Source organism: Sus scrofa, chromosome X, assembly GCF_000003025.6.
Source record: "Sus scrofa isolate TJ Tabasco breed Duroc chromosome X, Sscrofa11.1, whole genome shotgun sequence".
Taxonomy (NCBI): Eukaryota; Metazoa; Chordata; class Mammalia; order Artiodactyla; family Suidae; genus Sus; species Sus scrofa.
Window position 1 is genome coordinate 5,048,168 of NC_010461.5, and position 26,116 is coordinate 5,074,283.

Sequence of the window (26,116 nt, forward strand, 5' to 3'; positions counted from 1 at the left end):
CAGCTTGGTCTGAGGTGGGGGGTGGGGTCCGCTCACCTGGATGCCTGGATGCCAACCAATGTGCCTGGGGCATCTGAGAAGCCCAGTCCCGCTGTCCTTGGGGTTGCCCTACTTGTCTGCCGCGTCCATCACACTGGCTCTTGCCCCAGGTCACAGATGCCAACCAGGTTCCCTGCTCAAAATAAGGGTTCTGATCAGAATCAGCACTAATGGTTTAGAGACAGCCCTGCCCCTCCCCACACGCCCTGAATCATCTAATCCCCCATCCCCTTGCATGGTCTTCCCTCATTCGGAACACCCTCCTTGAGGGTATAGTACGAGCACCCCCAGATTCCTAGAACTTTCAAGCCAGGAAACTCCAGATGCTTCTTCATGTGGGCTTCAAGGAGACAGGAGGAGGAAAGGGTTCAGGGCCATTCCTCCTGATGTCCCGTTGTTTATGTCAGCATACCTTCCAGAATGTTGGGCTTATAAAGGGGGCCCCATGCCCACAGGAGCCCTCAGATCTGTGGGAACACTTTCTAACACAGCCCTCATCGGCAAGGGGAAGCAGAGCTGGCAGACATGTGTAAACGCTCGGCCGTCTCACCGGATCCTCTGCCAGAACTAGGGATAGAGTCTGCTGAAAACTTCATTGAGTTGGTGTTGACACAGATTAAGGTCTAAGCTTGCTTCATTTTACATGACCAAACCTCAAGTGTTTACACACAGTCCTCCTAAAACTTCACACAGGGGTGACTTATAAGACAAAAATGTGTTGAAAGTGCTCCAAGAGACCTCCTACATAGATGGTTGTGTCCATGGCAGATTTTTGAGCCGTTCTCTTTAAATGATGTGTCTTAACTGATTTGTTGGGGTTCATATCTCCCTAATAGAACTCCACGGAGAGCAGAGATTAATTACTTCCAGCAGGCTGTTTTCCCAAATAATTCCTGGTGGGAAAAGGGGCATTTGAAATACAGACCAGACAACTTCACAGTTTGGTACCAGCTGTTGCATATTAGACTTTTTCACACAGCAGACAGCTCAGGAGTGACAGAGAGCTAGGAATCGAATTTGGTGTTTGATCTCTGATTTTTCCAGGAGAGGAAATATCATCATCTTTTGCTGGCAGAGCACCTGAGGGGCGAGTCAGCTTTGGGTAAGAAGAAACACACTGAGCTAAGATCCTAGAATCTGGAAAGCATGATTTCTGGAGCCTCCTTGTGACACCGTCTTGTACGATTCATCTTACCCTCCGAAAAGGGCAAAGAGAAGGACAAAAGTCAAACAGAGAAAACCCAGTCTTACCAAGTTTTTCTGTTTGACTGGGCTTTCAGGTTGGGAAAAAAAAAAAAAAGCTATCATTCTTTTGGGTTTTTTTAGGGCTGCACCGGGGGCATATGGAGGTTCCCAGGCTAGGGGTCCAATCGGAGCTACAGTCGCCGGCCTACACCACGGCCACAGCAATGCCAGATCCAAGCTGCATCTGTGACCTACACCACAGCTCATGACAATGCCGGACCCTTCACCCACTGAGGGAGGCCAGGGATTGAACCTGCATCCTCATGGATGCTAATCAGATTCATTTCTGCTGAGCCACAATGGGAACTCTGCAGCAATCATTTTTTAAAGTTGAAAATAATAGTCTGTGGATTAGCCAGGGTTGGATATGATGCTGTTTTCACTGGAACAAGGATAAGTCATGTCTGTGACATGCTCTTACAAAGCTCACAGTGTACCGCAGAAATGATACATGGTCCATCCTCATTCTCTGCAGACTGGCTCATTTGGTTGTACGTATTTGAAGCCCTCCACCCAGTATGCGCAGTGTGTCTACACCGTGCGTGTTTGCAGGCATCCGTGGTCATGCACTGTGGTGGAAACTTTCAGTCCAGTGGCACCGTGTTCCTCGGTGCGGTCAGTGTTCTGCCTTCCTTCTCTGTGCTCCTACTCTAAGCAGGTGTCCTTATGTGGTCTAAAAAGTTGTTCACATATTTGTGCTTTGGGGTCAGGATTTCACTGCTTGAAATGGCCTTGGGTGTGGTGCTGAAGTGCTGAGGTCCTTTCCTGGGTGTAAGACGAGTGGCGCGTGTCTTAGGAAGAACTCAAGTGTTGGAGGAGCTTCAGTCGGGGATGGCTTCATGCTGATGGGTTAGTGGATCAGCAGCATTTCTTCAGTGGTGTTTTTAAACAGAAACACACAGAAACTAGGCTATGTGTCTACCCATGGATGAAAGTATTGTGACCGGAGGCGTGCAGGCACCTAACCCTGCAGGTCCTCTAGGAACCATAGTTCTGAATCTACTAATTCAGTGTTTGTGGTGAGTTATAGAACACAGGTGCCATGGTAACAGGGGTTGGCTCTGTGTGTGTCATCACGTTGCAGTCCTGCAGGAAGCTTATGTAGATGTCACGGGAACACACGGAATGGCCACACTGAGAAAAGGAAGGGCACTGTGAGTCCCCAAAATAACTACCTCGTGGCCGTCAAAAACCCAGCCTGATGTCTTCTGTCTTTGGTGACCACGGCCTGCCTGCGATTTGATTCTTCTGCCTCCCAAGAGGTTCCTTGAGCCGTAACTGTTGTCTAGGTACTTTTGGTCTACTGACGGCTCCACAAGAGAAAGAAGATTGAAGATAGCCTCTTGGATGCTGTAATGCCCAAGATTTTATGCAGATGTAGACTTAGTGTTGAGGAAAATGTCTTTTGAAAGATATTCTAAGTGCCAAATCTGACCAAGTTAGATAAGTCTCATTTTGACCATGTTAATGCAACGAGCCAAACAAAATCTTGGCTCATAGAAACTTGTTTGCTTTTTTCCAGTGTTCGCTTTGTATGCTAAATTGCCTGACCAAGAGCCAGCATGCCGTTTTGAAAATATAAATTGGGGAGTGGGGAGGCATGAATAGATGGAGCCCTGAGGCATCCTAGGGCCATGAAATGACTCTGGATTGTGCTCTAGTGTTGGAGAAGGTCATTATACCTTTGTCCACATGCACAGAGTGTACAGTGCTAAAGGTGACCCCTACTGTAAACTGTGGACTTGGGGTTATGGTGAAGTGTCAGTGCAGGTGTGTCTGTTGTAACAAGTGTTGATCGGCTGGTGGGGGTGTTGATAGCATGGTGGGGAAGATGTGTATGGGGGGGCGGGAGGTACACGGGAACTCTCTCCACCTAACTCTCAATTTTGCTGTGAGTCTCAAATTACTCTCAAAACATAAAGTTTAATATATATACATAGAAAATATATTTTTCATATAGTATATGTATTAGGTCAAGCTACTCTCTTGTTTATGAATCTTCCTTTATCTCCAGATGCCTTCCCATAACCTGGCCAAAAGCCGATCAGACTTTTATCTTTTGTTACTCTCTCTCTATCATGAGCAGATGCAGGTCCAGGTGTTGTGAGATGGGAAGCCTAAATCCTTTTTTTATAATGATTTTTATTTTTGCCGTTATAGCTGGCTTACAGTGTTCTGTCAGTTTTCTACTGCACAGGAAGGTGACCCAATCACACATACATGTATACATTCTTTTTTCTCCCGTTATCATGCTCCATCACAAGTGACCAGACATGGTTCCCAGTGCTGTACAGCAGGATCCCTTTGCTTATCCACTCCAAAGGCAATAGTTTGCATCTCTTAACCCCAAATTCCCAGTCCATCTACTCCTTCCCCCTCCCCCTTGGTAAATACTTATTTTTTAAAAAAGGATATAAAACAGTGTGATCTGAATTGAGGTGCTGGGTCTTAAAATAGAGGGAGGCTTCCAAAGAGTCATGTGTTTTATAATAAATTCAGTATGGTCCTTAAGCCACCCTCAGGCTGGCATTGGTTTTGTTCATTGACGAGGCCAAACCCTTCCCAACTCAAAGTGCTCCTATTAGCTGAACACTGGGTCCTTGTCGTCATTCATCCACTGAAATGGTGAGTTTTTCAGAGAGCTAGGGCTCTGAGTTCTGTCCTAAAGCAGCCACACACGAGCCTAATGGTATTGCTTTCTTTAATCCTCGCCTTCTCTAGAACTGCGCTATATCACGTTATGTTTGTTATGGTACATGTGTTCATTTGGAACAATCAAATAACAGATTGAATGAATGAATGAGTACATGAACAAATCTGTCTGTACTTAAAATAAGGAGTACATCATGACAGTGTTCCATTCTGGAAATCGAAGGATCAGCCCACGGTAACATTCGTAAGCACGCCGATGAAAACAGTCGTGACAACCAAGTTAAAGCAATGAGATTCTCTTCCTACTGCACAGACATCTGAGAAGGACATTCTTTTGAATAAAATTCCTTCATTCCTTCAGAAATGCTGACTGTTCTCTTCATCTGAGAGGCTGGACAGCAAAACAATAGTAGCCTTTCCAAGGACCGGCAGAATAAAGAGAAGGATTTGTTATCACCAAAATGGTTCAACAATCTCAGGAAAGTGCTAGTCACTAAACCTTACAGAGAAGGTGAGAAAGGGTTAGAAAGAAAAAGAATTCACTTATGAAAGGTACTTATATAAAGACATCTATACTCAAAGAACTCTCAGAAAACGTGCTAAGACATACTGCCTTCAGTATAGCAAACAAAATCATTACATTCCCAGGAGTAATCTTAGCAAGTACTGTGAACGAAAAATATGAAGAAAGCCATAAAGCTACACAAAATTAAAGTGGTTCAGGAACTGCAGCCATACATGGTCACTGAGATGGCCCCGTATTGTAGAAATATTGATGCTCCCTAAATGAATCTCTAAAAAAATTCAAATAATCCCAACCTCATTCCCTTTGGTGATTTTTAAAAGTTATCCAGAGTGAAAGAACAGCCAGAAAAAATACTGATGCAATGGACAAGAACTTCATCTCTAGAATATATAAGCAACTTATACAACTCAACAGCAAATAAGCCAACAACCCAAGGGAAATATGGGCAAAAGACCTGAATGGACATTTTTTCATAGAAGGTGGACAGATGGCCAACAAGCACAGGGAACAATGCTCCACATCCCTGATGATTAGAGAAATGCAAACCAAACTACCGTGAGATACTACCTCACACCAGTCCGAATGGCCATCATTCATAAGTCCACAAATAACAAATGCTAGAGGGGGTGTGGAGAAAAGGGAACCCTCCTGCACTGTTGGTGGGAATGTAAGCTGGTACAATCACTATGGACAACAGTATGTAGGTACCTTAGAAATCTATACATAGAACTACCCTATGACCCAGCCACCCCATTCTTGGGCATATATCCAGACAAAACTTTCCTTAAAAAAGACACATGCATCCACGTGTTCATTGCGGCTCTATTCACAATAGCCAAGACATGGAATCAACACAAATGACTATGAACAGATGATTGGAATAGGAAGATGTGGTACATATACACAATGAAATACTACTCTGCCATAAAAAACAAAACAATGCCATTTGCAGCAACATGGATGGAACTAGAGAATCTCATCCTGAGTGAAATGAGCCAGAAAGAGAAAGACAACTACCATATGATATCACTTATATCTGGAATCTAATATACAGCACAAAGGAACCTTTCCACAGAAAAGAAACTCATGGACTTGGAGAATAGACTTGTGGTTGCCAAGGGGGAAGGGGAGTGAGTGGGGTGAATTGGGAGCTTGGGGTTAATGGATGCAAAATGTTGCCTTTGAAATAGATTATCATGAGATCCTTCTATGTAGCACTGAGAACTATATCTAGTCACTTATGATGGATCATGATAATGTGTGAAAATAGAATGTATACATGTATGTGTAACTGGGTCACCATGCTGTACAGTAGGAAAAAAAAATGTATTGGGGACATTTAGAATGGATAAGCAATGAGACCCTACTGTAAAGCACAGGGAACTATATCGAGTCGCTTGGGATAGAACATGATGGAGGATAATATGAGAAAAAGAATATGTATATGTATGCCCGAGTCACTTTTCTGTACAGCAGAAATTGGCACAACATTGTAAATCAACTATACGTCAATACAAAATAAATAAAAATAAATACAGTCATCTGGAGAGAAAGAACAGCCAGAAAAATACTGAAGAGAGAAATGATGTGGCATTGGGACAGATAGAACTATAAAATTAAAACAACAGTAACCACATACTGGAATAGACAAATAGGAAAAAAACAAGGGTATGGTGACCGGTAAGATAGTTAGAAGTAGCAGCTCATAAACTTTTGTTCCCAATCTCTCATGAAAAGATGGATTATTCTAATGAAAACCGGATGCCTGGAGTTCCTTCCTGGCACAGTGGAAACGAATCTGACTAGTATCCATGAGGATGCGGGTTTGATCCCTGGCCTCGCCCAGTGGGTTAAGGATCTGACCTTGCCATGAGCTGTGGTGTAGGTTGCAGACGCATCTCAGATCCCGCTCTGCTGTGGCTGTGGTGCAGGCTGGCAGCTTCGATTTGACCACTAGCCTGGGGACTTCCATAGTGGGTGCAGCCCCCCCCCCCAAAAAAAGCAAAAAAGCAAAAAGAAAGAAAAAGCAAGAAAGAGAAAAAACCGGATGCCTACCCCACTCTACACAATAAAATGCATTCTCGATAGATGTTTTATAATTACATGTGGTAAACCAACCTATAACAGTCCCCCCAAAAAAGCCCATACAAAAGCAAATAAGCACACCCACGGGTGAATTCTGTAATGTTGTAGTGAGGAAGGTATTCTCAGGTATGGCAATTATAAATGAACATGTGAAGGAAAGCTCTGGTACATTATTTATACTCTGGCAAAATGCACTATGTAAAAATTCAAATGACATAATTTCCTGGAAACAAATGGCCATACATCAATCAGCAAAAAAATTGATATCTGTTAGGCACCCTTCAACATAGCCTTCATATCAATAAAACAAAAATGAATAAAGACATGAACAGGCAATTTCCAGGATAAGAGAAAAAAAAGCAAATATACATATAAAAAAAAATCAAACCTCACTTCTGTCCCTCCTGCCAAAATATATAATTTTGGAAGATTTTACTTCTTTTTCCTATTTTTTTGGCAAAGGTTTAACAACATAGGGTACAACGTTTTTTAAAAAATAGCTGAAAAATGGAAACCTTTATACAATTTGGCAGTATTATAAATGTATGAATATACTCAAATTTATATCGTATATATTCAACGTATGTCCATTTTTAAAGTGTATGTAATTCTTGATTGTGTGATTTACTTCAGACGCGCTAGTATATGCACCTTTTTGGAAGCATGCACAAAGATCTAGAAAACATGAATAGATTTAATTATATAGAGACACAAATCCAAGGTTTTACTTTTGTATACCAAAAAGTGCCAACCTAATGGCTCACCATGGGAAATTATTCCATAATGTATGTTACATCCATCCAGTGGAATCACATCCAGCACTTAAAGGGAATGCGTGGGACATGAAAGCTTCTGTAAAAAGATGTGAGCATATATTGTGAGGTGAATGTGTAATAAGGAACAGTGTTTGCAAACAGACACCTCCAGTGTGTTCTGTGGCTCTCTCTGGGAGGTGAATGATGACGCACTCTTGAGAGTGTGTTTAAAGTTTTAAAAACTTGGCATTCCTGTTGTGGCTTAGCAGGTTGAGAACCCCACTCGTATCCACGAGGATGTGGGTTAGATCCCTGGCCTTGCTTAGGTCAGGGGTCTGGCGTCATTGTGAGATGCTGTGTGGGTCGCAGACGCAGCTTGGATCCTACATGGCTGTGGCTGTGGCTGTGGCTGTGGTGTAGGCCTGCAGCTGCAGCTCCTATTCGACCCCTAGCCTGGGAGCTTCCATATGCTGCAGGTGTGGCCCTAAAAAGGCAAAAACTAATGATGATAAAAACTTCCTTTATCTACAAATCTGTTACTTGGAGAACAAGGCATAGACAGTTCAAGCCGCAGTAGCTAAATCATCAGAAAATAATCTATTCTAGAAGATTATTCTAGAAGTGTCATTGGGGAGGCAAAATTGGTGTAAGCGAAATAGGTGACTAATACTTTGAATAAGTGTCTTCCCTTGAGTCCAGAAGGGGAACAGACACGCTCTCTAGGTGAAATAAAGGCAAGGCCTCCTCTGTGTACAGTCACTCTCCACTGGGGTATCTTGCGGTGATATTTCTCCCCATGTGTGAATGTACAAGGTACCAGGAGAGTAAAATGTCATGCCCCTCCTCCCTCAAACAAGTCCTTCTTCCATGTGCAAAGCAAGAAGATGAATGATTTCTACCCGTGAAGTCTCAAATAAGTGCCTTATAGGATAAAGAATTGGGTCTTTTGCCCCCCAAAATAAATGCTATCTATATTCGTCTTCTTGCTATGAAAACAGAATGGCACGGTCTAGGGTACATCATTGAAACTTGTCATCGTTTTTCTGTCCTGTTGAAAAACAGATCTCTGAGACTTGGCCTCTGGCTTGAAGGTTGCACCACGGTGAGACTGAGAAGGCGCTTCCTGGAGGCCCCCATTGACTCTGAAAGTTTCCAGTCTGGAAGAAAGAGAGCAGGTCGCTGCAAGCACTGAGGTGAGAGTGATGGAGACAGATGGTGTGTATTTGATCAGGGGCCGCCGGTTCCTATGTGCTGAGGTTTCAGGGTGTCTGGGACGCCCATGAAATTTTTTACTGCATTTAAATACCTCTGTGTGAGTGTGCGTGTTTGTGAGCTAGACTGATGGACTTTCCATTCCTCGCTAGCGAAAGAATTCACGTTTGCAGCAAGGCGGAGAGCGCGCCTCTCTGGGACAGCTGGAAACAGACATCAGTAAGTGACCTGAGCAAAGGTCAGCCTGCCCACTTGGCTCTGCTCCATTCTAGCCCATTTCTCGGGCTCCAAGGTGTTGCATGCAGGTTGCCATGCTATGTTGAGACATGGTTGGCACACAGTAGGTAGCGTGCGGATGTAGGTTTTTGTGGTTTGTACCTGAATAGCATGTTTAATCTGGTTTGTGGTCGGTAGTGGAGGAGAATATATATATATATGTGTGTATTTTTAAGTTTATTTTTATTCTATTTTATTTTTTGGCTTTTTTTTTTTTAAAGTGGAATCAGTCCCTCCTTCAAAAATATTCTCCTCTTGGGAGTTTGCGATGTGGCACAGTGGTAATGAGCCTGGCTAGTATCTATGAAGATGTGGGTTCAATTCCTGGCCTCACTCAGTGTGTTAAGGATCCGGCATCGCCATGAGCGGTGGTTAGGCACAGATGCGGCTCAGATCCTGAGTTGCTATGGCTCTGGTATAGGCACTGGCTCTGGTATAGGCACGCAGCTGTAGCTCCGATTCAGCCCCTAGCCTAGGAACTTCCATATGCTGCACATGAAGCCATATAATGTAATATGTAATTTGGGAATATAGAGGGAACTGGTATTTTAAGAAATGTTTTATACAATTTTCAAAGGTTACTTTCCACTTTATTATTACAAAACACTGGGTATAGTCCCGTGTTGTACAAAGCATCCTTGATCTTGTGTTATACCCAATCGTTTTTACCTCCCACCCCAACCCCTCCCTTGCCCCTCTCCCACACTTAACCACTAGTAGGTTCTCTCTGTGAGTCTGCTGCTTTTTAAAAAAAATTAATTGGGAGTTCTTGTCGTGGCTCAGTGGTTAACAAATCCGACTAGGAACCATGAGGTTGAGGGTTCAACCCCTGGCCTTGCTCAGTGGGTTAAGGATCCGGCATTGCCCTGAGCTGTGGTGTAGATCGCAGAAGTGGCTTGGATCTGGCCTGGCTGTGGCTGTGGTGTAGGCTGAGGGCTACAGTTCCGATTAGACCCCTAGCCTGGGAACCTCCATATGCCATGGGTGTGGCCCTAGAACAGACAAAATAATAATAATAATTTAAAAAATAAAAATAAGAAATATATTGGCGTATGGTTGACTTACAAAGTTTTCTTAGTTTCAAGTATACAGCAAATTAAATCAATTATACTGTGAGTGTGCCTCTTTTGTGTTACAGTCCCTCGTTTGTTGTACCTTTTAGACTCCACACATAAGCGATTTCATGCCGTATTTATCTTTGTCTTATTTCACTTAGCGTAACGCCTTCCAAGTCTATCTTACTGCAGTGGTAAATTTTCTTTCTTTCTTTCTTTCTTCCTTTCTTTCTTCCTTTCTTTCTTTCTTCCTTTCTTTCTTTCTTTCTTTCTTTCTTTCTTTCTTTCTTTCTTTCTTTCTTTCTTTCTCTCTCTCTCTCTCTCTCCCTTCCTTCCTTCCTTCCCTCCTTCTGTCCTTTCTTCCTTCCTTCCTTCTTTCCTTCCTTCCTTTCTTTCTTCCTTCTTTTCTTCTTTCTTTCTTCCTTCCTTCTTCTCTTTTCTTTCTTTTCTTTCTTATTTTTGGTTTTTCAGGCCATACCTGTGGAATATGGAAGCTCTCAAGCTAGGAGTTAAAGTGGAGCTACAGCCATTGGCCCATGCCACAGCAACACTGGATCTGACCCACATCTTTGACCTATACCACAGCTCACAGCAACACCAGATCCTTAACCCACTGAGCGATGCCAGGGATTGAACCCACATCCTCATGGATACTAGACAGGTTCTCTAACCGCTGAGCCATGAAGGGAACTCCCTACTTTTTTTTTTTTTTTTTTTTTTGCTAAAATTTCATTCTTTTTTATTCCTGAGTAGTATTCCATTGTGTATATGTACCACATCTTCCTTATCCATTCATCCGTTTAGCTTGTTTGCATGTCTTGGCTATTGTAAATAATGTTGCAAAGAACATTGGGGTGCATGTATCTTTTTGAATTAATGTTTTTGTTTTTTGGTTCGGTACCCAAGAGTGGAATTACTAGGACATATGATAGTTCTATGTATAATTTGCTGAGGTACCTCCATAGTGGTTGTACCAATTTACATTCCCACCAACCTTGTAGGAGGGTTCCCTTTTCTCCATACCCTCTGCAGCATTCGTCATTTGCGTTTCTTTCATAGGAGCCATTCTTTTTTTTTTTTTTTGTCTTTTTTGCCTTTTCTGGGGCTGCTCCCGTGGCATATGGAGGTTCCCAGGCTAGGGGTCCAATCGGAGCTGTAGCCACAAGCCTATAGCATACGCCAGAGCCATAGCTACTCGGGATCCAAGCCACGTCTGTGACCTACACCGCAGCTCACGGCAACCCCAGATCCTTAACCCACTGAGCAAGGCCAGGGATTGAACCCACAACCTCATGGTTCCTAGTCGGATTTGTTAACCACTGTGCCATGACAGGAACTCCATAAGAGTCATTCTGACATTTATGAGGTAGTATCTCATTGAGGTTTTGATTTGCATTTCCCTGATGCTTAATGACGTTGAGCATCTTTATATGTGCCTGTTGGTGATCTGCATGCATTTCCTTTTGGAAAAATGTCTGTTCAGTTATTTCGCCCATTTTTTAACTAGGTCATTTTGTTGTTGAATTGTATGAGCTGTTTATATAGGTTGGATATTAATCCCTTATTGGTCATATCATTTGCAAATATTTTCTCTCATTCACTAGGTTGTCTTTTCATTTTATCAGTGGTATCTTTTGCTATGCAAAACCTTTTAAGTTTAATTGGGTCCTATTTGTTTATTTTTGCTTTTATTTCCTACCTTAGGAGATCAATCTAAAAAATTCTGCCTCAGTTCATGTCAGAGAAGCTTCTATCTTATATTTTCCTCCAGGATATTTCTAGTATCTAGTTTACACTTAGTTCTTTAACCAATTAGGGTTTATTTTCATATATGATGTTATACTGGTATTTTTGTGCACCGTTAGTGGGAGTGCACAGTGATGAGGTATTAGTGGAAGGGGTGTTTCAGTACCACTTTGGAATTTGCATTCTTGGGATAAACAGTTCCATTATAATTCTTCAGAAATTTTACCACAGTCATACGAGATAAATGTATAAGAAATTCTTTTCAGTGTTGTTTTGTAGAAATGCGATAGTAAACTTCCTAAAGCGACTATCAATAGTCCTGGTTAAAGAAATCATACATTAGCATGAATCATACATTAGCATGAAAGGTTGTTGAGAACTGTTAAGAAAATGATGTATTTCCTTTGCTTGGAAAAAGTTCTGTATGATATGTTTAAAAATGTTTACTATGTTGTATAGAAAATTAATCATAGTACCATGAATTTAAAAATTAGAAAAAATGGGAGTTCCCGTCGTGGTGCAGTGGTTAACGAATCCGACTAGGAACCATGAGGTTGCGGGTTCGGTCCCTGCCCTTGCTCAGTGGGTTAATGATCCGGCGTTGCCGTGAGCTGTGGTGTAGGTTGCAGACGCGGCTCAGATCCTGCGTTGCTGTGGCTCTGGCCTAGGCTGGCAGCTACAGTTCCGATTAGACCCCTAGCCTGGGAACCTCCATATGCCGCGGAAGCGGCCCAAGAAATGGCAAAAAGACAAAAAAAAAAAAAAAAAAAAAAAAAACTAGAAAAAATGTGTGGGCAATTAAATCATACATGCAACTTGTGTAGAACCATAATTTGTGTGAGGCAGGGCATGTTGTGGATTTTTGGGGAGACAGAGGAATTAGGGGTGAGAGGGATAAAGGTACCAAGGCCAACTTTTTCTTTATTCTCCCTAATTCTTGTTTTATTTTTAAAATTCTTTTTGAATTTGTGTTTATTATTTTATTGAAGTAGCATTGATTTGCAATATTGTGTTAGCTTCAGGTCTATATGAAAGCGATTCAGTTACTCATTGATACGTGTTTTTTAGATTATTTCCCATCACGGGTTATCATAAGATATTGAATATAGTTCCCCTGTGCTCTTCAGTACTTCCTTGTTGCTTATCTATTTTGTGTATAGTTGTGTGTATCTGTTGATCTCATACTGCTAATTTATGTATCTTCCCTCACTTTCCCCTTTGGTAACCAAGGGTTTGTTTTCTGTGTCTGTGAATCTACTTCTAATTTGTTTTTTATTACTTAATGAATTTTATTATGTTTATAGGTATACAACATCCATCACAACCAAATTTTACAGCATTTCCATCCCAAACCCTCTCTGCACCCTCCCACCCCCCCAACTTGTTTCATTTGGAAACCATAAGTTTTTTAATGTCTGTGAGTCAGCATCTGTTCTGCAAAGAAGTTCCTTGTGTCATTTTTTTCAGATTCCACATGTAAGTGATAGCATTTGGTGTTGGTGTCTCCTTGTCTGATGGACTTCACTTAGCATGATAATTTCTAGGTCCATACATGTTGCTAAAAACACCATTATTTCTTTCCTTTTAATGGCTGAGTAATATTCCATTGTGTATATGTAGCACATCTTCTTGATCCACTCCTCTTGTCAATGGACATTTAGGTTGTTTCCATGTCTTGGCCATTGCACATAGTGCTGCAGTGAACATCAGTGTACATGTGTCCTTTCGAGTCATGGTTTTCTCTGGATTGATGCCCAGGAGTGGGATTGCTGGATCAAATGGGAGTTCTACTTTTAGTTTTCTGAGGCATCTCCATACTGTTTTCCACAGTGGTTGCACCAATTTACAATCTCACTAACAGTGTAATGAGGTTCCTTTTTCTCCACACCCTCTCCAGCACTTATTGTTTGTAGACTTTTTGATGATGGCCATTCTGGCCACGTAAGGTGGTACCTCAGAGTGGTTTTAACTTGCATTTCACTTACAGCTAGTGAGGTCGAACATCTTTTCATGTGCTTTTTGGACATCTGTATGTCTTCTTTGGAGATCTTCTGCCCATTTTTTGATGGGGTTGAAACCCTTAGCCAGACTCTATTTCTAATTTGTGTTTATATTTCATTTATATTATTTCTTGGATTCCTTGTATACATGATATGTAATTTTTGTCTTTCTCTGTCTGACTTACTTAACTAAATATAATTTTCTCTCCATCCATCCATGTTTCTGCAAATGGCAATATTTCATTCTTCTTATGGCTGAGTAATGTTGCATGGCAAATATGTACCACATCTTCTTAAACCAATCATTTGTTGATGGGCATCTGGGATCTCTCCATGTCTGGGCTGTTTGTACATAGTGCTGCTATGGACCTAGGGTTTGTGTATGTTTTTGAATTAGGGTTTTTGCCTTTCCTGGATATATGCCCAGGAGTGGGATTGCTGGATCCTATGGTAGTTCTATTTTTAGTTTTTTGAGGTACCTCTGTATTGTTTTCCATAATGGCTGCACCAGTTTACATTCCCACCACACCCTCTTCAGCATTTATTATTGTAGACATTTTGATAACAATCCTTCTAGCCAGTGTGAGGTGGTATCTCCCTGTAGTTTTGATTTGCATTTCTGTAATGATTAGCAGTATCGAGCATCTTTTCAGGTACCTGTTGGCCACTTGTTTGCCTTCTTTGGTAAAATGTCTCTTTAGGTCTTCTGCCTATGGAATTAATTCTTGTTAAGTGAACCTGTTGTACATTAATAGAAACACAGGACAGAGGTTTTAGTGTTTTTATGAAAAACACAAAATTGTAGAAACAATTATGTTTCTAATTATGTTTCTTATGTAACGCTCCAGCTCAACTTCTTTTGTCTGCAAAAATATCATAAAGATAGGCTGTTATCACTGCATCACTGGGAAAACAACACAGCATGGTCTGGCAATGATTTTTTGATTTGTAAATGTTATCTACATGTCACTCTATATGATTTTAAGTTACTATTCTTTTTTTAATTGTTATTTTCTCAACACAATTTTTTTCTACTGTACAGCATGGTGACCCAATTATACATACATGTATACATTATTTTTTCTCCCATTATCATGCTCCATCATAAGTGACTAGACATAGTTCTCAGTGCTATACAGCAGGATCTCATTGCTAATCCATTCCAAAAGCAATAGTTTCCATGTATTAACCCCAAGCTCCCGATCCACCCCACTCACTCCCCTTCCCCCTTGGCAACCACAAGTCTATTCTCCAAGTCCATGAGTTTCTTTTCTGTGGAAAGGTTCCTTTGTGCTGTATATTAGATTCCAGATATAAGTGATATCATATGGTAGTTGTCTTTCTCTTTCCAACTTACTTCACTCAGTATGAGAGTCTCTAATTCCATCCATGTTGCTGCAAATGGCATTGTTTTGTTAGTCTTTATGGCAGAGTAGTATTTCATCGTGTATATGTACCACATCTTCCTAATCCAATCATCTGTTCATAGTCATTTGTGTTGATTCCATGTCTTGGTTATTGTGAATAGAGCCGCAATGAACACGTGGATGCATGTGTCTTTTTTAAGGAAAGTTTTGTCTGGGTATATGCCCAAGAGTGGGGTGGCTGGGTCATAGGGTAGTTCTATGTATAGATTTCTAAGGTACCACCATACTGTTGTCCATAGTGGTTGTATGAGCTTACATTCCCACCAACAGTGCAGGAGGGTTCCCTTTTCTCCACAGCCCCTCCAGCATTTGTTATTTGTGGACTTATGAATGATGGCCATTCGGACTGGTGTGAGGTAGTATCTCATGGTAGTTTTGATTTGTATTTCTCTAATCATCAGGGATGTGGAGCATTGTTCCATGTGCTTGTTGGCCATCTGTCCATCTACCTTGGAGAAATGTCTATTCAGGTCTATTGCCCATTTTTCCCTTGGGTAGTTGGCTTATTTGCTGTTGAGTTGTATAAGTTGTTTGTATACTTTAGAGATTAAGCCCTTGTCAGCTGCATCATTTAAAACTATTTTCTCCCATTCTGCAAGTTGTCTTTTTGTTTCCTTTTTGGCTTTCTTTGCTGTGCAAAAGCTTGTCAGTTTGATTAGGTCTCATGGGTTTATTTTTGCTCTTATTTCTGTTGCCTTGGGAGACTGACCTGAGAAAACATTTATAAGGATGATGTCAGAGGGTGTTTTGCCTGTGTTCTCTTCCAGGAGTTGGATGGTGTCTTGTCTTATATTTATGTCTTTCAGCCATTTTGAGTTTATTTTTGTGCATGGTGTGACATTGTGGCTAGTCCAGCTCAGCAGTGAGGGCTGAAGAACGGGTGCGTGGAACCTTAATAAAAAGTTAACATAAAACAAGACCCAGAGACATTTATCTTAGTTAAATGTGGGAACCGGGGGACTCAAGGTCTCAGGGACCAAGAGCGCCCCCTCAAGAAACCACACTGCTTTTATTGTGCTCTTTAGGATTACGTCAAGTGAGGAGGGGGGTTGTAGGTGCAGGGTATAGTTCTTTTATTATTTTAAAATCACATAGCTGGTAAATGGTTAAGCTTTTATTCTGACCTTTAGGCATTTAACAATCATTAGCATTGAGGAAGCTTGGCCTTAGCTGTCTGTGCTTAGCATCTAGAGAATCATCATTGTGCTTCCACAAATGGCATGTCTCTCTGTGGCAACCCAGCTTACCTAGGTTCGCACCTCATTCTCCTTGCTGATGCACATTCTGCTAACAGCCGCTCATAAATCACTTGGGGCCATGAGGTTCCTCTTTCTCTTATTTTAACGGGACATATTATGCTGTGCAAACGATGTGCCAGTCTGCACAGGTCTGGCATGCCTAGACCAACACATTATGTGTCATTCAGCTGACCATATGAATAACTTATGCCTTTAGGTCTTTGTTCTTAAGTTTAAGTCATTTGCCAGGACTGCAACTGTTTTTCAAGCAGGAATATAGGGTAAAGGTCAAGTAGGACAAGATGGAGTTTTTAGCATAGAAAATAGAAACAGAGAGGCTAAGAAAAATGGTAGAAACATGTCTCCTGACAAGGGTGTGTTCTAGTTTCATTGATTTGCATGCCACTATCCAGGTTTCCCAGCAATGCTTGCTGAATAAACTGTCTTTTCCCCATTTTATGTTCTTGCCTCCCTTGTCAAAGATTAACTGACCATAGGTGTCAGGGTTTATTTTGGGTTCTCTATTCTGTTCCACTGGTCTGTATGTCTGTTTTGGTACCAGGACCACAGTATCTTGATGGCTGTGGCTTTGTAATAGTGCCTGAAGTCTGGGAGAGTTATGCCTCCTGCTTGGTTTTTGTTTCTCAGAATTGCTTTGGCAATTCTGGGTCTTTTGTGGTTCCATATAAATTTTTGGAGTGTTTGCTCTAGTTCTGTGAAAAATGTCATCGGTAATTTGGTGGGGATTGCATTGAATCTGTAGATTGCTTTGGGTAGTATGGCCGTCTTTATCAATTTTTCCAACACAGGAGCATGGAATAGCTTTCCATTTCTTTACATCTTTAATGTCCTTGATTAATGTTTTACAGTTCTCGGCATATAAGTCCTTTACCTCGTTAGTCATGTGTATTCCCAGGTATTTGATTTTTTGGGGTGCAATTTTAAAAGGTATTGTGTTTTTGTATTCCTTTTCTAAAATTTAATTGTTTCATTTCAGTATACAAAATGTGACTGATTTCTGAATGTTAATCTTTTATCCTGCTCCTTCGCTGAATTTGTTGATCCATTGAAATAGTTTTTGGGTTGAGTCTTTAGGGTTTTCTCTATATAGTATCATTTCATCTGTATACAGTGACAGTTTTACCTCTTCTCTTCCTATTTGGATGCCTTTTATTTCTTTTGTTTGTCTGATTGCTGTGGCTAAGACTTCCAATACTATGCTAAATAACAGTGATGAGAGTGAGACTCTGTCACAAGTCCCTGTCTTGTTCCAGCTTTTAGGGGAAGGCTTTCAGCTTTTCTCCATTGAGTGTTATATTTGCTGTGGGTTTGTCATAAATAGCTTTGATTATGTTAAGGAATATTCCCTCTATACCCACTTTGGTGAGAGTTTTGATCATGAATGGATGTTGACTTTGTCAAATGCTTTTTCTGCATCTATTGATATGATCATGTGGTTTTTCACTTTTCTTTTGTTATGTGGTGTATGACATTGATTGATTTGCATATGTCGAACCATCCCTGTGAACCTGGGATGAATCCCACTTGTCATGGGATATGATCTTTTTGGTATGTTGTTGGATTCAGTTGGCTGAAATTTGTTGAGAATTTTTGCTTCTATATTCATCAAAGATATTGGCCGATAGTTTTCTTTTTGGTGGTACCTTTGGTTTTGGAATTAGGGTGATGGTGGCGTCATAGAATGTCTTTGGGAGTGTTCCTTCTTCTTCAACCTTTTGGAAAAGTTTAAGGAGGATGGGTATAAGTTCCTCTTTGTAGTTTGGTAGAATTCGCCTGTGAAGCCATCTGGTCCTGGACTTTTAGTTGTAGGGAGTGTTTTTAATGACATACTCCATTTCATTTCTAGTGATCGGTCTGTTCATTTGATCTATTTCTTCTTGATTCAGTTCTGGCAGGCTGTAAGACTCTAGAAAGCTGTCCATTTCTTCTTCAATAAAATAGAGATTCAAAAAAACAATAGACAAAATCAATCAAACCAAGAGCTGGTTCTTTGAAAAGGTAAACAAAATGAACAAACCTCCAGCTAGACTCACCAAGAAGAGGAGAGAAAAAAACCCAAATAAACAAAATAAGAAATGAAAAAGGAGAAATCACAACAGATACTGCAGAGATATATAAAAGAAATGAGAATACTGTGAACAATTATATGCCAACAAATTTGACAATCTAGAAGAAATGGACAACTTTCTAGAGTCTTACTATTCTTTCAAATAACTCACACAAGTTTTCACATAATTACATAAAACTAGAGATGGCTACCCCTCCAACTACCTTGAAGAAACATTTTAAAGCCCATGATTTGGTACCTAGAACCAGAGTACTCAGGAAATATGTCTGTTTTAGCATCAGATTGAGCATCTCAGGCTATTGTCAATCCTTAGTGGCAGAGCTGTTTTCTTCTAATGCCCCCTTTGCTGCGGGAGAGTGGACCTCCACGCCTCCCTCTCTATGGTCCAAGCATGCGGTCTTTGAGCAGGCTCCTCTGTCTGGTGTGACTCATGCAGACAGATGAGAGTTCAAGGCTCTCGTTCTTGTGATATCACCACACTCACAGCCTCAATTCCATTTCCAAGACCAAAGGGAGTAACTCACAGGCATTGCCTGTGTTCACCCCATTTCACGACTAGACCATTTGTGCATTTATGTGATGGGTCAACCCTTGGGTGACATGAACTGGCTCCATCTGGCAGGTGGTTGATTTTCAAGTGACTTAACAAAACCATGTGAGATGGTGTTTTAACCTTGTCTTCTGTGTGGCTTTTGTGCTGGCTTATTAAGCCCCATTCATGTATCTGCTTTAAAAAATGAATGGTAGAAATAAATTGAGTAGAAAGCTAGAGATTGGCCGAGTGCTAGTATATCCACTAGGGTGTACTAGGAAATCTGAGAGTAGATTTCAGAGCAAATTTCTGGCCAAGCTTAAAATCTAAATGAGTGTTGGAAAGATACACATGGTTGGGTAATGCTGCTTTTACGTGAAATGAATTTAATGTTGATATGGTATAAAATGAGTACATATTCTAAACAATTTTGGAAAAAAAATAGAGTCGGTCAACTGTTGCCAATCATTTTATGGTATATGGACTTCCATATTTACTAATTTGTTGCCTTCCATATGTATTACTTTGTTGCTTTGTATTTGTTCTGTGTTTATGAAACGGTATTAATTTTCATTTTATGTTATCATACCCATGTGAAACATTTTAATAATGGCATAACATACCATCATATGTTTTCACTTAATGTATTTTTCTGTTGCTGCAGAGAATACTTTTTTTTTTTTAGCTAATAATTCCTGTTTTGACTAGACTTTGGCAAATTTTTTGATGCTTGTTTATGTTTGTTAATATTTGATATTATTATAGCCTTTTACATTTAATATCCTTAGGATATGTTCCAAATGTGAAATTGTCCAATAAAGCACATACTCATAGCTTAGGTATTTGACACATAATGCCAAAAAGCTTACCAAATTACAGTTTACATCACTGCACATACTGAAGAAGAGGGAGTCTTAACCTCTAAAATGTTTTGCTAATTTAACCAGTTGAAAGCCCAGCATTCTTATTTTTTTTTTTTACAATGTGTATTTCTCTCAATAGTGAGTTGAATACTTTCCTATACCTTTTTTTTTTTTTTTTTTTTTTTTTTTGTCTTTTTGCTATTTCTTGGGCCATTCCTACGGCATATGGAGATTCCCAGGCTAGGGGTCTAATCGGAGCTTAGCCACCAGCCTACACCAGAGCCACAGCAACGCAGGATCCGAGCTGCATCTGCAACCTGCACCACAGCTCACGGCAACGCCAGATCGTCAGCCCACTGAGCAAGGGCAGGGACTGAACCTGCAACCTCATGGTTCCTAGTCGGATTTGTTAACCACTGTGCCATGATGGGAACTCCTCCTATACCTTTTTAAAGCTACTTGATTGAGGCTCGATTGACATCTAAGAAGCTGTGCTATTTAATGGATACAGCTGGGTGCATCTGGGGATAGGCATACACCCGTGAAGCTGTCACTGCCCTCAAGGCCATAAATACACCCATAAGATCCCAGAATTTCATCCCACCTCTTTGATGATGATGTTGATGTGTGTTGGTGGGGGCTATAGGTGGTAAGAATACTTAAGACCTAGCTCTTGTCAAATTTAGGTGTATAAGAGAGTATTGTTAGCTGTAGGCACTATGCTATATAGCAGCTCTCCAGAATCCTCTCACCTTGTGTAATGGAAAATTGGTACCCTCTAAGCATCACTTCTCAGCTCCCCCTCCCCCAGCCCCTGGCCACCACCACTCGGCTCTCTGCTTCGATGATTTGGCTATTTGGGGTTCCACACTGAAGTGAGATCATACCTAGTTCTGCGTTTACATGACAGATTTACTTTAACAAATAGAACCAGGTGTCTTCTTTGTAGATGTCTCTCGGAAGATAAACTTAATCTATTTGCTGCTCCATGTCCAAGGTGCTTTGCACGTTTTGCAAAACACTGTTACTTAAGAATAAGAAAATTGCTCACACTCAGACCTGACTATGTTATTATATTCCATGTAATTAATGAAAAGATAATAGAACATAAAACAGAGTACACTGTACATACAAGAAAATGACAATTAATGAGACTCAAGCCTTTTAGAGCAGGTTAAGTTTCAGCTGTGTAGTTATTGCAGTGATACTTGGGTGACCTAAACTGTCTTAGAAGTCATGCCTTCAATCGAGAGTCAAGACATAATCCCTTATACATTTTTAAAACAAATCTTACAAAGATGGCTTTGGATTTCTGAAATGTGTCATAAGTTATCTGAAGAGTATCCACCAGGAGGAAAGAGTAGGAGATATTATCAACAAAAACAAGTTCTTACCATCAAGTAGAGCTTGTTTTACATGTCATCATGAGCAATCATGAGGAGTAATATGAGGGTGCATAATAATTAGAGTACTATGTTTGCAGAGCTGAACTACGGGATAACAGTACCTGTTCAGAGCCCACCTAGTATCACAGTAGCCTAGAAAGTCAGGACGAGAATGGACCATAGATATTGTCTTGCTCAGGTTCCCTTGTTGGAGATGAGGAAACCGAGGCCCAGCGGGGTTAAATGGCCTTCCAGGGGCCCAAATTAACACAGTTGGCGATCTGCGGAGGAACCGAAGTCACTAATGTCTCCACTCTGTCCTTCACGGGAGTATGGAGAAGCCCAAGGCTAGGGAGATACCAGTGTCTCCTTTGTGGGGTGCCCAACGACTGAGAAAATGATACTGAAGAAGGGATGGCAGCAGTAATACACTGAAGCTTAGAGACACTCTGAAAAACATAAGAAGCACATAAAATAATGGGGTAAGACAAAACAAACACACAAACAAAAAACCTTAGAAACACCTAATCTACTGAACCATGAATTTTGAGAGAAGGGATTCTAGATTCTGTTGTATGCATCCTTGAATTTCAAGTGCCAGGCAGAGCACCTAACTCATAGAAGGATCTCGACGCTGTTGTTGAAAAATGGCTTCACATTTCCTCAAGGGGTTCCTAAGCAATGGGAAGCCTTGCATCGTAGTTCCTCTTCACCAGCCGTTGAGATTGCAATAGCCCATCCTGGGCAGTGGGGGAAACTATGTGCATATAACTGGCATATTGGCAACACCAGGATTGATTTTATTTTTATTTTTATTTATTTATTTATTTATTTTGCTTTTTAGGGCTGCGCCCAAAGCATATGGAGGGTCCCAGGCTAGGGGTTGAATCAGAGCTGCCAGCCTATGCCATAGCCACAGCAACACAGGATCCAAGCCGTGTCTGCAGCCTACACCACAGCTCACGGCAATGCCGGATCCTTAACCCATTGAGAAAGGCCAGGGATCGAACCTGCATCTTCATGGATGCTAGTCAGATTTATTAACCACTGAGCCATGACGGAAACTCCCAGGACTGATTTTGACTCCTGGCTGAGCCCTGCCTACCAACATGAACTGTGCCATCAAAGCCACTTCTGTTCAACAGCTTGTTACTTGCAATTGGGAAAATCACCCCTGACCCAAGCAAGTTAAGGGAAGGGAGAATTTTCTGGGGGCAAAGGTTAGCATGAAACATTTGGGATCCTTTTTGCCCGTGTTGTCCATATGGCATTCCTGCCCGAATTTGAACTCTTTTGTCCTCATGGAAGCTCATGGTCAAAGCTTAGGATGCACTGAAGTGTCCTTCTGGCCTTGGTCCCCATGGCGGTGTCCCTGTAATCAGCTGATGACCTTGTTCGTGTCAGATGGATCCCAGACCTTCCTGGGGTTCCTGCAGTGGTTCACGTTAGAGACTAGAGTTGAATTTTCCTTTCATAGCAATAGCTTTCACGTGTTTTCCATAAGAGAAAACAGATGCAGGTGTGGTTATCTTTTGCAGTCCATAAATTTCACAGAGAATGCATTCCTTTTTTTTTTTTCCTCTCTTGGCCTTCCACAGGAAAGGCTGCTGAGGTTTGCCAGGCATCCAAGACCTTGCTCCTGAGGTGTAACCTCTGAGCCCTGTGTAGTCCACAGCAAGAGACCCAAGCCCGCCCCCCAAACCGCGCACCTGTTTAAACCATCTGTGAGCCCAAACACAATAAATTTTTCTTGCAGTTCATTTATACTAACAGAATTCACATGGTTGGAACTGAATTCTGCAATTGAGGGATCTGTGAGGACATAGCTGGACCTCCCCCAACTGGGCTGCCCTGCTAGTGCTAACACACATTTCAGTGCAGGGTCCTTTAGAGATCTCCTATCCATGAGCTCATTTGAGCAAGGAGGAAACCAAAGCATCTGATCAGATGGAGGGACCAGTCTCTCATGAGGCCCCTGCAGAACGGCAGACAGACTGCTCTGTCTACAACTGCTCAACTCAACTTTCAATTGTTAAATACAACCATTTGGAGAAGGTATTAGCTGCACCTTAAATAGACAATTTTCTAAAGATATTTTTACCACTAAAAAAAAGTTCATGCCTACAGTTAAAAACAGAATGGTGACAAAATACTGTTGTGTAACTGCTTTTTTGTTTTATTTTGTTTTGTTTGCTTTTTAGAGCCATACCTGTGGCATATGGAAATTCCCTGGCTAGGCGTTGAATTAGAGCTGCATCTGCTGGCCTACACCACAGCAGAACACGGAATGTGAGCCGTGTCTGCAACCTACCCATAGGTCATGGTAATGCCAGATCCTTAGCCCACTAAGCGAAGCCAGGGATCAAACCGACGTTCTCATGGATGCTAGTCAGATTCTTAACCCACTGAGCCACGACGGGAACTCCTGTAACTGTTTTCTCTTTTAATTTAATTTTTATTAGAGTATAGTTGATTTACAGTGTTGGGTCACTTTCTGCTGTACAGCAAAGTGACCCAGTCATACCTTTATATACATTCTTTTTCTTATACTATATCCATCATGTTCTATCCTGTACAGCAGGACCTCATTGCTTATCCATTCTAAATGTCATAGTTTGCATCCACTCACCCCAAACTCTCCGTTCATCCCACTCTCCCACCCCCGCCCCCTTGGCAACCACAAGTCTGTTCTCTATTTCTGTGGGTCTGGTTCTGATTTGTACATAGGTTCATGTGTGCCATATTAAGAATAACCAGCCTTCCTAACCATTCATTTATAAAGCCAGACATTTACATTGTAGCTCAGACACATCAGCCCCTAGGATGACTTCATGCTCAGCATTCTTGGATACGTGTATGTGATGGCCTTTATTCTGAAGGAAAGAACGAAGTTATGTCTTGAGCAAACTCTTCTTCTGCTTCACTACCTTTTTCCTCGTAACTAATTTTATTAATCCTGTTGTGTACATTGTACTGCCCTTCTGCTAGTTTTCTACTTGAAGAAGGATTAAAAATACCCTCGCAATCTCAAGCATCATGAGCAGAACGAATCACTCGTGATTAAATTCCATAGTGTCAAGACAATGGCTTTGTTGTGCCGAAAAATTCCTTATGGGAAACAAGGCTGATGCATGAGGCCTGATGACATGATGAACACGAACGAGTCCATTCAAATCTCCTGGTTCACATTCTGCTGCCATCTTCCCCTGGTTTCTTTGCTATTTGGAAGACGTTTCTATGATCTCAGAAGTCAGTATCTCCATTCAAAACTGACTATCTCATTTAATAATATTGTTTCGTTACATAATGGTGTTTGTTATTAAATAGCAAACATTTAGTAATAATGTTTCATTACATTCAATAATTGATGTATATGTTTATGTGAAAATGTGAGTTTTTAAGAAGGCTCATAAAAAGGATTAAATTAGGAGTTCCCGTCGTGGCCCAGTGGTTAACGAATCCGACTAGGAACCATGAGGTTGCGGGTTCGGTCCCCGCCCTTGCTCAGTGGTTAACGATCTGGCGTTGCCATGAGCTGTGGTGTAGGTTGCAGATGCGGCTCGGATCCCACGTTGCTGTGGCTCTGGTGTAGGCCGGTGGCTACAGCTCCGATTGGACCCCTAGCCTGGGAATCTCCATATGCCGCAGAGCGGCCCAAAAATAGCAAAAAGCCAAAAAAAAAAAAAAAGGATTATTAATGAGTAATAATGAATTACTATTAACACGTTTTCCAAGATGTAACCAATCAATTCAGTTATATGGCTGCTTGTGACTATAGAGCAATCCCCAAAGGTACATTGTTTATGATGTGGTTTTTCAATCCAGTTTGTAAGAGAAGAAATTGTCAACTAAATTTGTATCACTACTCAACTTTAGTAGTTGTTAAGGGGAGACCTGAAAATGGGTGACGATAGTTTATTTTCTCATCTGAGTGATCATTTCTTCATGTGATTCTCTATAATGTATGATATCCTTGTATAATTTTGCAACTCTGTTCAAAACATTTGGAAGGAGGTGGGGGCCCTGGAGCACAGATGTGAAGAAATAACAAAAATAAATCAGAATGTGTGTAGGACAAAGTCAGAGTCTTTTTGAAAAGCAGCAGTGACTGGGGCTTAACAGGTACTGAAAAGAGTTAAAAAATAGCCATCATAAAGTAGTGGCATAATGGTTCAGGAACTGATAAACATACACATGTACATTCCAGAGGCATTTCCAGAGACAGACAAGAAATTAAGGTATGATAAAGGTGACATCTTTATCTGTGGAAACGAGATTGAGGCAGCTGGCTCTTTTGAAAATGAATTCATGTCTTAGCTCACAATATGCAGATGTTGTAAAGCTTCAAAAATTAAAAGAAATGCTAACAAGAACAAAAACATTGTTTTTAAAAAGAGTGCTAAAATACTCCTTCTAAAACTTGCACAGTGATTAAAACAATGCGTATGTCTGTTTTAAGCTGATCATGCATAGGTACCAGGGGCTGGAACACTATGGCAGATGGACCCCTTCTAACCTGGAGCTGGATTTGGGGGAGCCCCATTAAGAATGGCTTTTATATGTTCAAAGGGTTATAAAAGGGAAAAGAAAGCAAATGAGAATGGACAAAAGGAAGAAAAAGAGAAAAGAGAGACAAATGAAACCATAAAGCATGTGGGACACAGATACTATGTAACCTACAAACCCTAAAATTCTCACTGTCTAGACTTTACAGAACACTCTATGTCCCCAGCTTTTTATTATACACCAAATATAAATAAAGTATTAAAAAAACAGTACAAGTCAAATGAAAATTTGGGGAAAGTAGGATTTAAAACATATCCGAAACTTAGCCTCCTAACCATAAGAATACACCAAAAAAAAAAAAAAATCTCCTGTTTATACATAGTTTAGTTTTAGTATTATATATTGGAAGTCTTTTCAAATGTTTAAGCTTTTAGTATAACTCTGAATAATATGCATTTTTCTGGATGATTTTACTTAGGATTTAC

The 26,116-nt window shown here is 40.9% G+C and overlaps 1 long non-coding RNA gene across 7 annotated transcripts in view; it reads left to right on the forward strand.

Annotated features, from left to right (window-relative positions):
• The window catches only part of LOC102166211, a 597,641-nt gene that overhangs the window by 424,594 nt on the left and 146,931 nt on the right, over window positions 1-26,116 (forward strand). For 6 of the 7 annotated variants that reach the window (XR_002340800.1, XR_001302517.2, XR_002340801.1 and 3 more), the window contains one exon: window positions 8,365-8,495. This is a non-coding gene — a long non-coding RNA (uncharacterized LOC102166211). Of the gene's footprint in view, window positions 1-8,364; window positions 8,496-8,666; window positions 8,734-26,116 lie in introns of all 7 variants that reach the window. The other variant, XR_002340799.1, reaches the window with a different exon arrangement.